This window comes from Aulonocara stuartgranti, assembly GCF_965226115.1.
Source record: "Aulonocara stuartgranti genome assembly, chromosome: 17".
Lineage (NCBI taxonomy): Eukaryota > Metazoa > Chordata > Actinopteri > Cichliformes > Cichlidae > Aulonocara > Aulonocara stuartgranti.
Window position 1 is genome coordinate 455986 of NC_138953.1, and position 13185 is coordinate 469170.

At 42.2% G+C, this 13185-nt stretch overlaps 1 protein-coding gene across 3 annotated transcripts in view; it reads right to left on the minus strand.

Annotated features, from left to right (window-relative positions):
* The window catches only part of kcnc2 (potassium voltage-gated channel, Shaw-related subfamily, member 2), a 124642-nt gene that overhangs the window by 109961 nt on the left and 1496 nt on the right, over positions 1–13185 (minus strand). The window lies entirely within an intron of this gene.

Sequence of the window (13185 nt, forward strand, 5' to 3'; positions counted from 1 at the left end):
CATGCCCAGCGGCGTGCCGTCACCACCCACACTCGGGCAGCCATTCGCCCTGTTCTCCTACCCAGTGTCAGGTCTGCTACTGTTTACATGTCAGACTCTATTTACTCAGCGTGGCCTTGCAGTCTGTTTGCAGTGGATCAGGAAAATTTCCTGTCTTACAGCCTCAAACTCTGCATAACAGGATTCAACAAGTGTTTCTGATGAGGCACAAGGGCCTGTACACCTGTAGCTCAGACAGAGAGTGACAAAAAGTTAAGAAGCTACATCACAATCAACATGTGTCACCTCTCACAGTGATAAGAAAACAGTTAAAGAGACATGCAAATGCAGATCTGTTGTGCAAGTGACTCTCAAACACCCTTTTTTTTGGCATCACAGAACTAACAAGCCAGCACGCAAGGGGTTACTGAACATTAAGGGTTCACGGTCGAGCAGGTTTCTGAAATCAATCAGTTTCACGGACCGGACACATCTCAATGAAAACAGGCCGTGGTGATGAGCAATGATGTTGCCATGACAACAGGAAGGCTGAGCGTGCAGCCTGGCTTCGGTATCTTCAGGCGTGCGGCAGGCGGCACCCAGACGGTTTGGGTTTTTAACCTTTTAAGTGGCAGAAAGCAAGCTGCGGTTTCAGATGGGATCATGGAAAAATGGGGGCTGTGGGCGTGGGTGGATGGGTGAGGCGTTTGTGAAGAATTGGGGGTGTGGGGTGTCGGTGGGGGGCACAACAAAGTCAGGCATCATTTAAAACTGTGCCTCAAAGCATACACAGGGGAAATGGAAAAGCTAGTGGGTGGGCTGTTTTGTTCTGTTTTGTTCTTTTTTTTTGTTACCCTCCTAATCCAGCCATGGCCAACTACAGAGACATGAGAGGGACAAACAAACAGGTTAACACAAATACACACAGAGACACACAACCAAAATACATTCACTTTTCCTTTTCAGAATCATAATCAACCAGAAATGTTCAGACTTCCTACTATTAGAGACACACACACACACCAGTGGACATGCTGACAGTCACTCTTAAAACACACTGCATGCAGATTAAAGAGACAGCACTGAGAGTGAGAAGAGAACAGGATGGCTACAACAATAGAAACAGTGTGGGGAGCTCAGAGAAACACGCCTGCTACCACTGACTGCTGGCACACGAACACTCGCATACGAGCTGGTTAAAGGAACAGCTCAGACTTTGGGATTTGAGCTTACCTGCAGAGACAAACACATGAAAGGCTTTCTGACAGCTATAGACGGCTGATCTGACACAGAGCTATGCCCTGGTGCCACTCATTCTGCTGTTAATGAAGCTGTCATGTGGAGAATTGCCACACTCGTTGTGATATCATTGTAAACAAATGATCTTGTGCAAGACAAAACTATAGCATCTGAAAATGTACCTCTTTACCTTACAATATAAAACACCTTGAGGGAACTATTGTGTATGAATGTGAGAGTGAATGAATAGTGGCATTATAAAGCGCTTTGGGTGCCTTGAAAAGCGCTATATAAATCCAATCCATTATTATTATTATTATTATTGTTGGGATTTGGCGCTATATAAATAAAACTGAATAGAACTGAATCTATCAGCTAAACATCGAGCAATTTACCCTTAAATTTGTAGCACTGTTTGCAAGGTGGATGTTTTGGTCGGTCCATTTGTGAAATAGTGCATTTATTATGGGGCATGCTTTTACAGCATTTGCCATCTGCGAGCATTAAAGACTTTGAATGATCGGAAAGAACTTTTGCTCGGTGAGCAATCACAAATTTTTTCCAAAATATCTCCCCAGTGGCTTATCCAGTCTTTAAGTGTGACATCATTAGCCGTGCCTGAGCCCAAACTCTGCTTCAGGTCCCAAAGTCAAACAAACACTGCGGCATCACTGAAAGTCGTCTAAATTCTTTCATCTGTAATAGAATGATCAGCGTTCTGCTCTACCAGGTGTAACAATTAAGTTTAACATCCAGGCATCCATGAAAACAGAATTTAGTAAATTTAACGGAGTTAGAAGTTAGCAGGAAGTTAGCTCGCTAGTTTCCACCTAAGCATGATATTGCATGTTCTGACTGAGAGATTTCTGAAAAAATTCAAATGTACAGCTCTGCTATCACTTCCAACATAAATGAAAAATGGCCTGTATTTGTAAAGCATGGAGACATAAAACTAAACAGCAGTGACGTTTGTAGGGTCACTGAAGTTGAGCTAGCTGGTATATAATGATGTGCTACGTGATCGCTAGCTATGCTAACAGAGGGATGTTAGCATAACATTAACTGTGAAGCTGGAGGATGAACGCTAACTTTTTTCCACTCGATAAAAGTTAACGTGAAGGTTCCTGATGGTTAGAGACAAATGCAATCGCATGGCAGGATGCTGTAAACGGACCAGACTTCAGTCAGGAGAACAACTGAGATAATCCATCCACAATTGACTATGTGCACGTTAGCATATGCTACTTCCGGTGCAGAAACTCCTGTGGGGAGCTTTGTTTCCGGTGTCCTATTCGCGCCTGGTTTACGGTCCAAAACAAGTTAAGCAAATGAATGAATCAAGCGGCGATTTACATTTCTATAGATGTCTTGGGCATTTACCCAATATATCTGTAAATGATGTTCATCGACTTGTCGATATTTTTCCCCCGCGCCTCAGAGCAAAAGAGAAAAGGGATTCAAATGTTATATTTCTCAGCTGTCCCTCATTTATCGCGGGTGTTATGTTCTAAAAATAACCAGCGAGAGGTGAAATCAAGTAGGTCACACTGCTAACGATCGATGCAGCGATTCTGTACTGTACAGGAGAGACGTCACGGAGGAGATCGTCTGCAGCGATCAGGACACAATGTGACGTAAAAAAAAAGCATGCAAACTTGCACTAAAAAATCCGTGAAACAGCGAGGTGAAAGGTGAACGTTATAGCGAGGGACCGCTGTAATTTTGAAGGTAAGTCACAACATACCCTTCGTACATACTAATGTATAGAAACCGTTACCAGCAATCATTCATTTTTTGTGTGGCTTTTTTCACGGTTTGTTAACATGCTGTGTAGGTGTGTACCTGACTAGCTGATCTCGACATAACGGGGAAACATCTGGTTTGACTGTTCTTCACCTGTAGTTTGAATGCTGAACATTTGCCTGTTTAAATCATAAGACCAGTCACTATACAGAGATGTGCTTCTGAGTGTGGACGAGGTGTCTTCTGCTGCAGTGATGCAGTTCTGCTTGTGCTGAGTGATGTAAACAACTGATCGATCTAAACGCTTTAAACGTCAAAATTGATCATTAGATTTTTTATGACACAACAGCGGTGAGTTTTCCCACCTCTGCTCTTTGTAACTTAACGCCATCTTTCCGTTTTCGAGTTTTGGACATGATTGTGGAGGATATCTTCGCAGTAGCGATTGACCGCAAAGTAAAGCTACCGGAAATGCACAACCCCACATCCGGTCTCAAACCAGGAAGTTAGCATTGTCTCGTGCACAGGGTCAATACGAGGTTAGTCATTCATATACTGCTGCATGGGCTGGGCTGTAGTTGCATCGTAAGGGCTTACAAACTGAGCTTTAAAAACGGAGAGAGGCCGACAGTGATCACCGACTGTTTTTAGGGGCTTTTTGAGATTAAATAGAACAAGATACAAAGCACTAAAACATGTTAAAAACACAACAGCCTTAATAAACTCTGAGTAGTTTGGACCCAGAAGCAGGGTTCATACGTCATCACTTAAAGCCCAGATAGTTCTTTTATCACTCTTTCACAGATCCAGTATTACCTTTAGTTACTTTCAGTACTGAATATATAATAGGTCACCCTAGCGGACTCGGGGTTTAGGGAACATCTCTAAGTTTGTGTCTGTAGAGGGACAATCAGAAATTAAAACGTATTTGTTCAATAAAAAAAAAAGGACTGAGATTTTTTGAGATTATTAAGGAAAGCACAACAGTTTTGAAGGTCATATCATATGAACACACAGTTCAACATAATTGAATATAATTTGCATTTTCTATCAGTTTTCCTGTTTTTGTCACAAGACGATGATACTGCACACTAGAGAGGTCAGTTACTTCCAAGAGCACAAAACTCAGTAACATCTACAAATGTAAGGGCATAAAATTAGGTAAAGCAGATATGCTCCTGTGACAGGGTTCACCTCTGTGGTTTCAGTGACTGTGATCAGAAACAATCCCAGTTCACATCCAGCTGTTGCTTCTTCATCCAGCTTGCTCATTGAAATGCAGTGTAGAGGTCTGAGGTCAGTGTTATAACTAGAGATGGACCGATCCGATATTACGTATCGGTATCGGTCCGATACTGACGTAAATTACTGGATCGGATATCGGAGAGAAATAAAAAATGTAATCGATCCATTAAATATCAAAAAAGCATCTCACAAAAGTTGCGACACGGCGTAACTCGGCTCATAACCGTAGCATGTCGGAGCAGTGTGCTCACCTGATAGAGCAGCTGTGAGTATTTGTAGCCTCGCTACCAAACCAGCATTTCATCTCCGATGAAGTTACCCCAGAGAGAAGTAAAGCAAGTGTGTAAGTTCATCTCTGAATGTTTGTAAAGCATTCCAGCGTTAAGCTTAACAAGCGATATATGGAGCGACTGCGTCTTCTTGCTGCTACTTCAATCATGAAACTGCTTAATGATCAGCTGATCAGCTTTTCCGTCGTGAGTCCGTCTCTCTTGTTTGTTTATTGCTCACTTCGCGCCAGAAAGAGGAAACCAGCAGCTGAACAACAGCAGAACGTTTAAGCTTGATAAGCTGTTGTTAGAATTTATTTTATATTACTTTCTACACCAGGATCTTTTTCTACGCAGCTGACGTAACTGTGCAGGGGCGATCTAGCAAAGCTTAGCCAATGGTCAATGGTAACTTTATCGTCCCTAACGGGAAATTGATTTGCAGTATGTCCGTACAAACAAACAAACAGACAACCAACACGTCACCTCACCAAGAGCCCTGTGTACAGGAGCTGCATGCAAAAAGATATTTTGTTAAAAGGGTTGGCGTAATAAGCAAATGCTTCAGCCAATACCTTTTGATTAGCCTTGTCTCATGCTTTCTTGCTTGGTGGTAGATCTTTGTTCTGTTTTCACTGAGATATTTGAATGCTAATCAATAAAAATCAAATCAAATAATATAATATAAGCCTGATAAAACAACCTAGATTTTTCATCAAAAAAGCACAATGTGCAATGGCAACAACACTCATGGTTTAGTGTTATTAACCATGATAATAGCACTAGGTACAAAAGACAGTCTATGTCTCTTTGTCTTCACTGCAGGCACTTTATAACGACGACCTGATGGAAGCAGTTGAAAATCATTAAAGAGAGGGTGATCTGAACACAACAGGACAGAGGCTGCCTTGCTCAGCACCGGCCTGTTATAAAAGTCCACAAGCTGGACCTGAGACCTCCCTGAAATCTTGACAGACACTTTAACCAGGTTGTTAAGTCTGGTCTTATTATTCAGGGACATATTACCGTACCAAGCAATGATGTGTAATTGTTTGAGAGTAGCACTGACTCCAAACAACCGTCAGGATTGCCAATAATAAAACCATGCGAAATAAAAAACCCATCTTCATTAAAAGAAGTTCCACAAAGCACAAGCCGATGCTATAGGATTTCCTCAGGCAAAAAAAAAAAAAAAAGATAAAATAAAATAAAGGAATAAAAGAATGAAATAAAAAAAGTAAAAACACTGACAGACAAAGACAACCTGCTGGTCGCCGCAAGAGCAGCGCCCTCTCCTCCTGACTGAGGCCTGGGACGACTGCCACCGGGAGCCGGGGGGGCCGATAGGGCATTAACAGGGAAAAGGGGGCACAAAGACATACTTTTCTTTCTTATTCTCATTTAAAATATCTAGCTTTTAATAAATAATTATCTGAATCTTACACCCAAAGTTTTAATCTGATGTAAAATGTATAGAAGTCAATTACTGTATATAGTAACTGTTAAGTCTAATATACCCTAGTAAGCTATAGTACTTTTTCCTTTGGGAAGGTACCATCTGTGCAGTCTGCAGTTCTGTTGAAGAAAGATGTTGAATCTATTTAGTTATTCTTGAAAAATTATTTATTTCTGTGCATTTTTTTTCACACTGCATCAAATTAAAGTTGATTACGTTGATTAAGCATCATGGGGTGGAGGGTGGTTCCCTATTTCTTTTTGCTGGGAGTTGGAACCCTATTAGTTAGGTTGCTTAATATTTAAAATACCAGAATAGGGAGAATGGTGCAGGTTTAAGTTCATTTGATTGATCAGTTTTGCTGAACTATGAAATATTTTGGGTGCAGTGTATTTTTTGCATACAGGTATAACAGAATAGCTTTAGTGTTGTTGTTTATTTAAACTTGAGCATGAACTTATACAAAATGCAGCAAGATATTAAAAAAACTGTTTTATTGATTAAAAAACACTATATCAGATTCATATCGGTATCAGCAGATATCCAAATTTATGATATCGGTATCGGACATAAAAAAGTGGTATCGTGCCATCTCTAGTTATAACTCACATTATTGACATGTTCCCTGGATATAAAGAAAGTGTTCGGTTGTTAGCTGTGCACTTCGTTTGGCCAAAGCTACCCCCTGAAAATCCTTACAACATCACGCCGTGCATGGCACCCTGCACAGAGGTGAACCCTGTCGCAGGATGGATTTCAGCTTGTCTTTGATTTATGGGTCCCTGAACACAGTGAGTTAGAAAGAAAACTGGGACTGCAGCAGATCACAACCCTGAGACGTTTTACAACTTCCTCAGCAGGTAATATTTATCACATACAACTACAAAAGGAAAAATATGTGGAAATCATCTACTGCTGTATATGTCTGTGAAGGTTCTCAGTCATCCAGGTCATCGTAGTCAAAGGAGCTTGCAAAGAAAAGCGTCTGGACTTCTTTAAGTTGCTTGAAGACGTTTCACCTCTCATCCGAGAAGCTTCTTCAGTTCTAAGGTCAAATGGTGGAGAGTCCCAGATATAAACCTAGTGGGAGTGACCCCCCACAGAGGGACAAAAGGACCCCTGATGATCCTCTAATCGCCTGAGCCAAGGTGTGAAACTGGGTGTGGGTCCCAATCAGCCAGAGTTTCAGGCATAGCTGGACTGGCCATCGGGCATACCGGGCATTTGCCCGGTGGGCCGCTGGCGATTTTTTGTTTTTATGGGCCGATCGATTTTTTTTTTTTTTTTGGAAGGGTATAAATAATGAAAGGTGTTGGATTGGCCAATTGGTCATGATCGACTCTGGGCTGGACCAATTACAGCCGAGGAGGTCGGATGCACCCTCCCCCTTGTTTAGCAATCTTATAGACGAACTAAAGAAAATGGAGAACAAAAAAAGGAAAGGAGGTGCAGAAAAAATTAGGGCCAAAAAGAAACAAGCCCTTCAGGCAGATGCTGCCAAATGTGTAAAAATAACTGAATTGTTTGGCGGTAGCTATGGCAGAGCTTCCACAGATTTAGCAACATCAGCAAGTGGTGGAGGCCAGCAGGTGGATAAGGGAAAGGGGAGGCAAGAGGAGGAGAGACCCGAGGCGGCCGCCGGTCATAGTGGCAGAGGAACTGAACTTCAGGTAAGAAGTTATGACCTGCTGTCTGTCTGTGTCAGATATAAACCAAGTTTAGTTGTAGTTTGTTTTCGTTGTGCTGACTTTTTACAGTCGCTTAGAATAACTGGTACTGCGTACTAGCTAGCATGACGGAGTTTAAATACTGCTGGGCGGGTGCTATGAAGTTACTGATAGTACATTTTATTTTATGCTTAAGGTTAGTTTCTCAAACTCCTCAAAATCTTAACAAATTGTGCCAATCCTTACATGTTGCACCAGGCTGATTTATCATCTAAAGTGGAGAAGTCTGTGACAGGAGACAGAAGAGCAGCAGAGAGAGAGATGGAGATGGAGAGATGACTTTATGTCATCCGTGAGGGATGCATTTGACATATGTTTCACATATTATAGCCCAACAAGTTACTTATAGCAATTTAAATACGAGCAATCAGTTTTTGGCAAATACCGGAAATCAGTTTTTGGCAGACAATCACTTTTTGGCACAACACCGGCTATTGCAGTTAATAATACAACAGCTTCTTGCCATTTTTTGTGTTTCTTTTTATCGCTGTGTAACTGAGTTCAATTGAAAGCCTGCATGTGCTAGTACCTCTTGCCACAAGTTCCCAGAATCCTTTGCGGTTTTACCCCTGAATGACGTCACATTTTTGGTGGGCCGGTCTCTAGTCAAAATGCCCGGGCCGATTTTTTGTCCCAGTCCAGCCCTGGTTTCAGGTGAGCTCATTGTGAAACCTGGCCCCACCTTATCATGCAAATTCCTGAGATCAGATGGCCCAGGATGTGAGTGGGCGTCTGGACTTCTTGAAGTCCAGACGCTTTTCTTTCCAAGCTCCTTAGACTACTGCTGTATATGCTTACAGAGTCAGAACTTTGGTTCTTAAACCCTGTTCACTGCAGTGTAGTTGCATTAGAAGATCTTTATGTTCAAAGGAACAAGTGACTTTTAACTGTAGTTTTTTGAGAAATAACCACCTGCAGGTGAAAACAACTCGTTCCTCTGCTGTCTAAACTCGTTTTAGCGCAGCACAGCCAAAATGCTGGATGGCTGTTGAGTCAAATGCACTCATTCTTTCTGTGTTTACTCAGTTTGTAACAATTGCTAGCAAAGGGACTATACTTCTTGTTAACCCTGCGATACAGATGCATTAGCCATATGTAACCAATGCTGTACAGCAGGCTGGGTTCTTAGTGGTGGATCACTGAAAATTACACTGGAAATGAGCTTTGATTAGATTTATGTCATAATAGATTGTGATTACCTGACCTGAATATTACGATCCTTATACACAGACTAATGCCCCACACTGCTGATTACAGTGAGCCTGAAGCTCAGGGCTGATGCTAGCTGGCTGTACCTGACAACACTGCTTTGACGATGGGGAGCTCTGCATATGTAAGGACACAGTGTAGAGTAATAGTAATGTGGCGGGACTTGAAGTTACGTTTACAGGTTTCCTAACTAAAAACTGTAACAGCTGTAACATAAATAATCTCCAAATGAATGTAAGAAGAGCTGAAATTTTGCGTTAGGTTAATGCACACGTGTAATGTGACAGTGAGTCTGACAGACACCACCGGGACTTTCAGTCCAACGAGAGGAACTTCACCGTTAGCAGTAAATCTCACAAAATTAAGGAAAAGTTGTTTTTCATATATATAATTAAATTCCTGTTGGTCTGTGGTGGATCGTCGTACACGAGGCTGACATCTGATGTTTTTCATGCGCTATGAGATAATCATCAAAATGAAAACAGAAAACAGAACATTTAAAGTTTTCTTGTTTCTATTAAATGACATAAACCAAATCAAACAGGATCCAGTCGCGTCTCATCTTCCTGCTGTTAAAGAGCACTTCACTGTTAACGCTGTCCCCGCTGTGGTGTCAGGGCTGGAGGTGAACTCAAACGACATGCTTCCTTTCCTTGGAGGATCATTTCCCTTCCTTCTCTCCTTAACACCTTGTCAGGGAGTAGATTAATGCCCTGAGGGGGTTCTTTCAGGCACACACCGAACACTTGTGTAAGAGTTGAATTATCAGGTTAATCATACGCCAGCTGGTCTTTAATGCTACAGGAGTGCTTTAAAAAAGAAGAAAAAGGCTGCAATTATCACATCACAGTGAGGGAATGTGATTCTCATGGAGACAATAAAGGTTTGAAGGCGCTCGTAGAAGCAGATGTTTCTCTATTGTACTGGTGGCAGGAAAATACGGTTGGTTAGTGTTGCTACAGGAAGACAGACGTATGTGTGTTGTAAACACGCGCATTCATCTCCATCTACTCCGTCCTGCTACTAAAGCGACGCGGAGACTAACTCAATATTTACCTCTTACACGTCTGCTCCTTCCTCTGTCAGCCGGGTAATCGCCAAGAAACACTTCCAAGAAATTAGCAGCCACGTCTGGAGGAACAAAAGGCTGGAAAGATTGAATTTTGTCCCCATCAGTTAGAGTTTCCATTTACAGATTAATGATGTGAAATAAATCCAAGCTCAAATTTGTGTGGGAACGTCAGCCTTTTCACACACAGGAAAAATTCCCTGCCGTCATCCTCGCTCAAAGTCTGTTGATGGACTGAAAGAGGAGGACAAGCGATCTGGGGCGAGGTCACCTGCCCACCCACACACTCTCATCCTGCCCAGCACCTCCACTTTGGTAAAATTATAGAGTCAGACTCTGAAATGACGAGTGAAAGGACATTTACATTTCCTGCTGATCTTTGAGGACTCCTCTGACCTGAAAACATGGGCTCGTAGCAATTCCACGAGTGAACAAATTTACACTGATATTCTGGCTTTTCTGCAATTTTTCACAGTTTTCAGAACTGGAACAATTCTTATCTCACCACAGAATTATGATAGAATTAGCGTATCAGTACAACATAATTAAGAAATGTATGTTTGCCTTATCACCTGCTGTTACGGCAAACTTTGTCTGATGAGTTGTTGTGCGAGGCAACAACTCTGCTTTCTTTATTTAAACATCAGCCTCATGGTGGTCCTGCAGACGCTGAAGAGGAGGAATGATATAATGGTGAAAACGGACTCTGCTGTTCTCTTTTTAGATGGATGAGCTGCTGCGTGAAGAAGGCAGAGCCTGATTCAGCTTACTGACGAAAGGAAAAGCAAACGCTCAAACATACTGAGGGGAAATTTATCAATGAGCAGGATGTGTGGTGAATATATAACAGCAGCTCTTATTGTTCTGTACAGACGCGGTACGATAAATGCTCGAAGCACAGAAATCTACTTTGTGCTTACATGTTTTCACCAAAAAAGATAAAAGCATATTTTCCCTCAGCTGTAGGTTATATCTAGCCTAATATCAGCCTGTGGGCGGAGCATTTGTGCCTGACTTACGGACGCCTTCAGAGCCTCCGAGGATTATGGGTGAAAACGCTAAAGAGCTGTACTGGATGCAACAATCGTGCCGTGGTGAGGATATTCAGTTTCCAAGTGGCACTGCAGGAGCCTTCACCACCTTTCTATTGGCCGATCTTCTCTGAGATGATTTTGTCCCCGGTTTAAAGACCAGTGGTTGTTGACATTTTGGATATTATATATGCTGTAAAAACTTACAAATGTGGGAAAACCAACTTCAGAAAGAAATAAAAACAATATCAGCTAACAGATATTCAAGTCCATCCAACCTCTCCAGGGTGGCGGGTGCTGGAGCCTATCCCGGCTAGCTCAGGGCGCGAGGCGACAGGTGGCCAGCCTGTCACAAGGCTGAGACACAACCACTCACAGCTGTGGGGATTCAAACCCAGGACGTTCTTGTTGCTGTGCTTACTGCGCTGCCTGTATTTTTTCAAAATGTATTTATTTTAAATAATGCTAAGAGAAATATTAATCTTGTACTAACATCAAGCTCACAGTGTGTTGAAACAAATAGTTTTATTAAATCCACAGATGGATGATCAAGTAGTGCCGCTGGTGTCGCAGAGAGAAACAAGCTGGCATCAGAGCTTTGACACAGCAGCTGCAGCAACAATGGACACCAAGACAAAATGCTCTTTTTGAAAGGCTGATGAAGGAGGTGTGAGGAGTGGCGCTGGCATTGCAAAATATCACAATACTGTCAAGCAGAACTCTGATTCACGTCCACAGTGGGAGCCTCGTTTTAGCACTGCGTTTTTTTATTTATGTTTCTTTTTCATTCACTGTGGTTACAACAAACAGCTCCATTACAACAAAGTGGACCTAATTTATCATGCCTTTTTCTATACATAATATATGCATGTAACAGTAACAATATACTGTTACTGTAAAAGCTTCGTTTCAGACAGTTTTCTTCTCTATCTGTGGCTCTCTGATGTCAAACACATCCGATATGATTGATGTAGTCTTCTCATGATAGTACTATCTGCCTTACATTTATGAGACAGCGAATCAGAAGACAGTTAGTTAAAAATGTCAGACAGTGCATGAGCAGAGAGACTGCACAGAGTCCCAGCACGACATAAACAAGGTTTCATTTGAACTGTAAATTATGCCAGGTCACTCAGGTACGAGTGGAGGAAGAATAATGTGATACTGGCACGTTCCTTTAACCACGCACAGTGAAACATGATGCCGTTCATTTCTATGTGACAGATTTGAGCCCTGGTTTGTATATATATCATAAATGTGGCCTCAGCTATGAGCACTTCAGGAGCTCTTCCAGCCCCCCTGACCTCTAACCACACCCTGAACAGTGATGTCAGGTCAGATGTTCGTTGCCCTGACACTTAGATCAAACCTCGCCAGAGCGCTTTGTTCCTGCGTCGCTGTCTTTGTGTTTAATTACCCTTCAAATCACCTACATCACTCAAACCTGTGCAGCAGCAGCATGCTGTCTGAGACATCCTGAAGACTGTGAGGCATCATTTCCATTTACACAACATGACATCACAACTTGCTCATATTCCCTCTTACAGCACATCAATCAGCCAATGAGGGAACAATTTGCCCCAGAATATACCAGCAGCCTGAGGCGAGCTTACCACAGCTCCTGCTCTGAAAGCAGACAGGCAGCTGTTCCAGATGTGGACTTCTGCAGAGAGACTGAATGAACTATTCCCAAACTTTTGCTGATTGATTTATAACACCTGAGGGCAGCGTGTGCTTGTCTGGGTTGGTTCTAACATCTTGGTGTTGCACATTCAGTAAACAACAAGCCTCGTGAGCCGGGTGGTTAAATCCTTTGATTTCACATTGTGCTCGAGTCTAAAATAACTAAAAGATGAGCAGAAAGGAAAGATGAAGATGCCACATGTGGCCTATAAGTTGACATCACTATTATTCCCAGCACGAGGCACTGCTCTAATTTTAGAAAAGATGAAAGTCCCACACATTTCTTTGGAGCAGTGCTGAGATGCAGTTTATTAGAAAAGGCTGGCTGTGATCTAAATAGTGTCAGTGATGGAGTGATATTTCCCAAGCTGGGGCCGATAAACAGGAAGCACTGAGAGACAGATACAGGATACAACACTGCTGCTATGAATATCCACCCTGACGGTGTTGGCACCTTGTTTGATCATGACTGGAAAAATCTGCTTATTTTTAAAGTGGCATAATTAAATCTGGAAATCAGCAGGACTCGCTATAA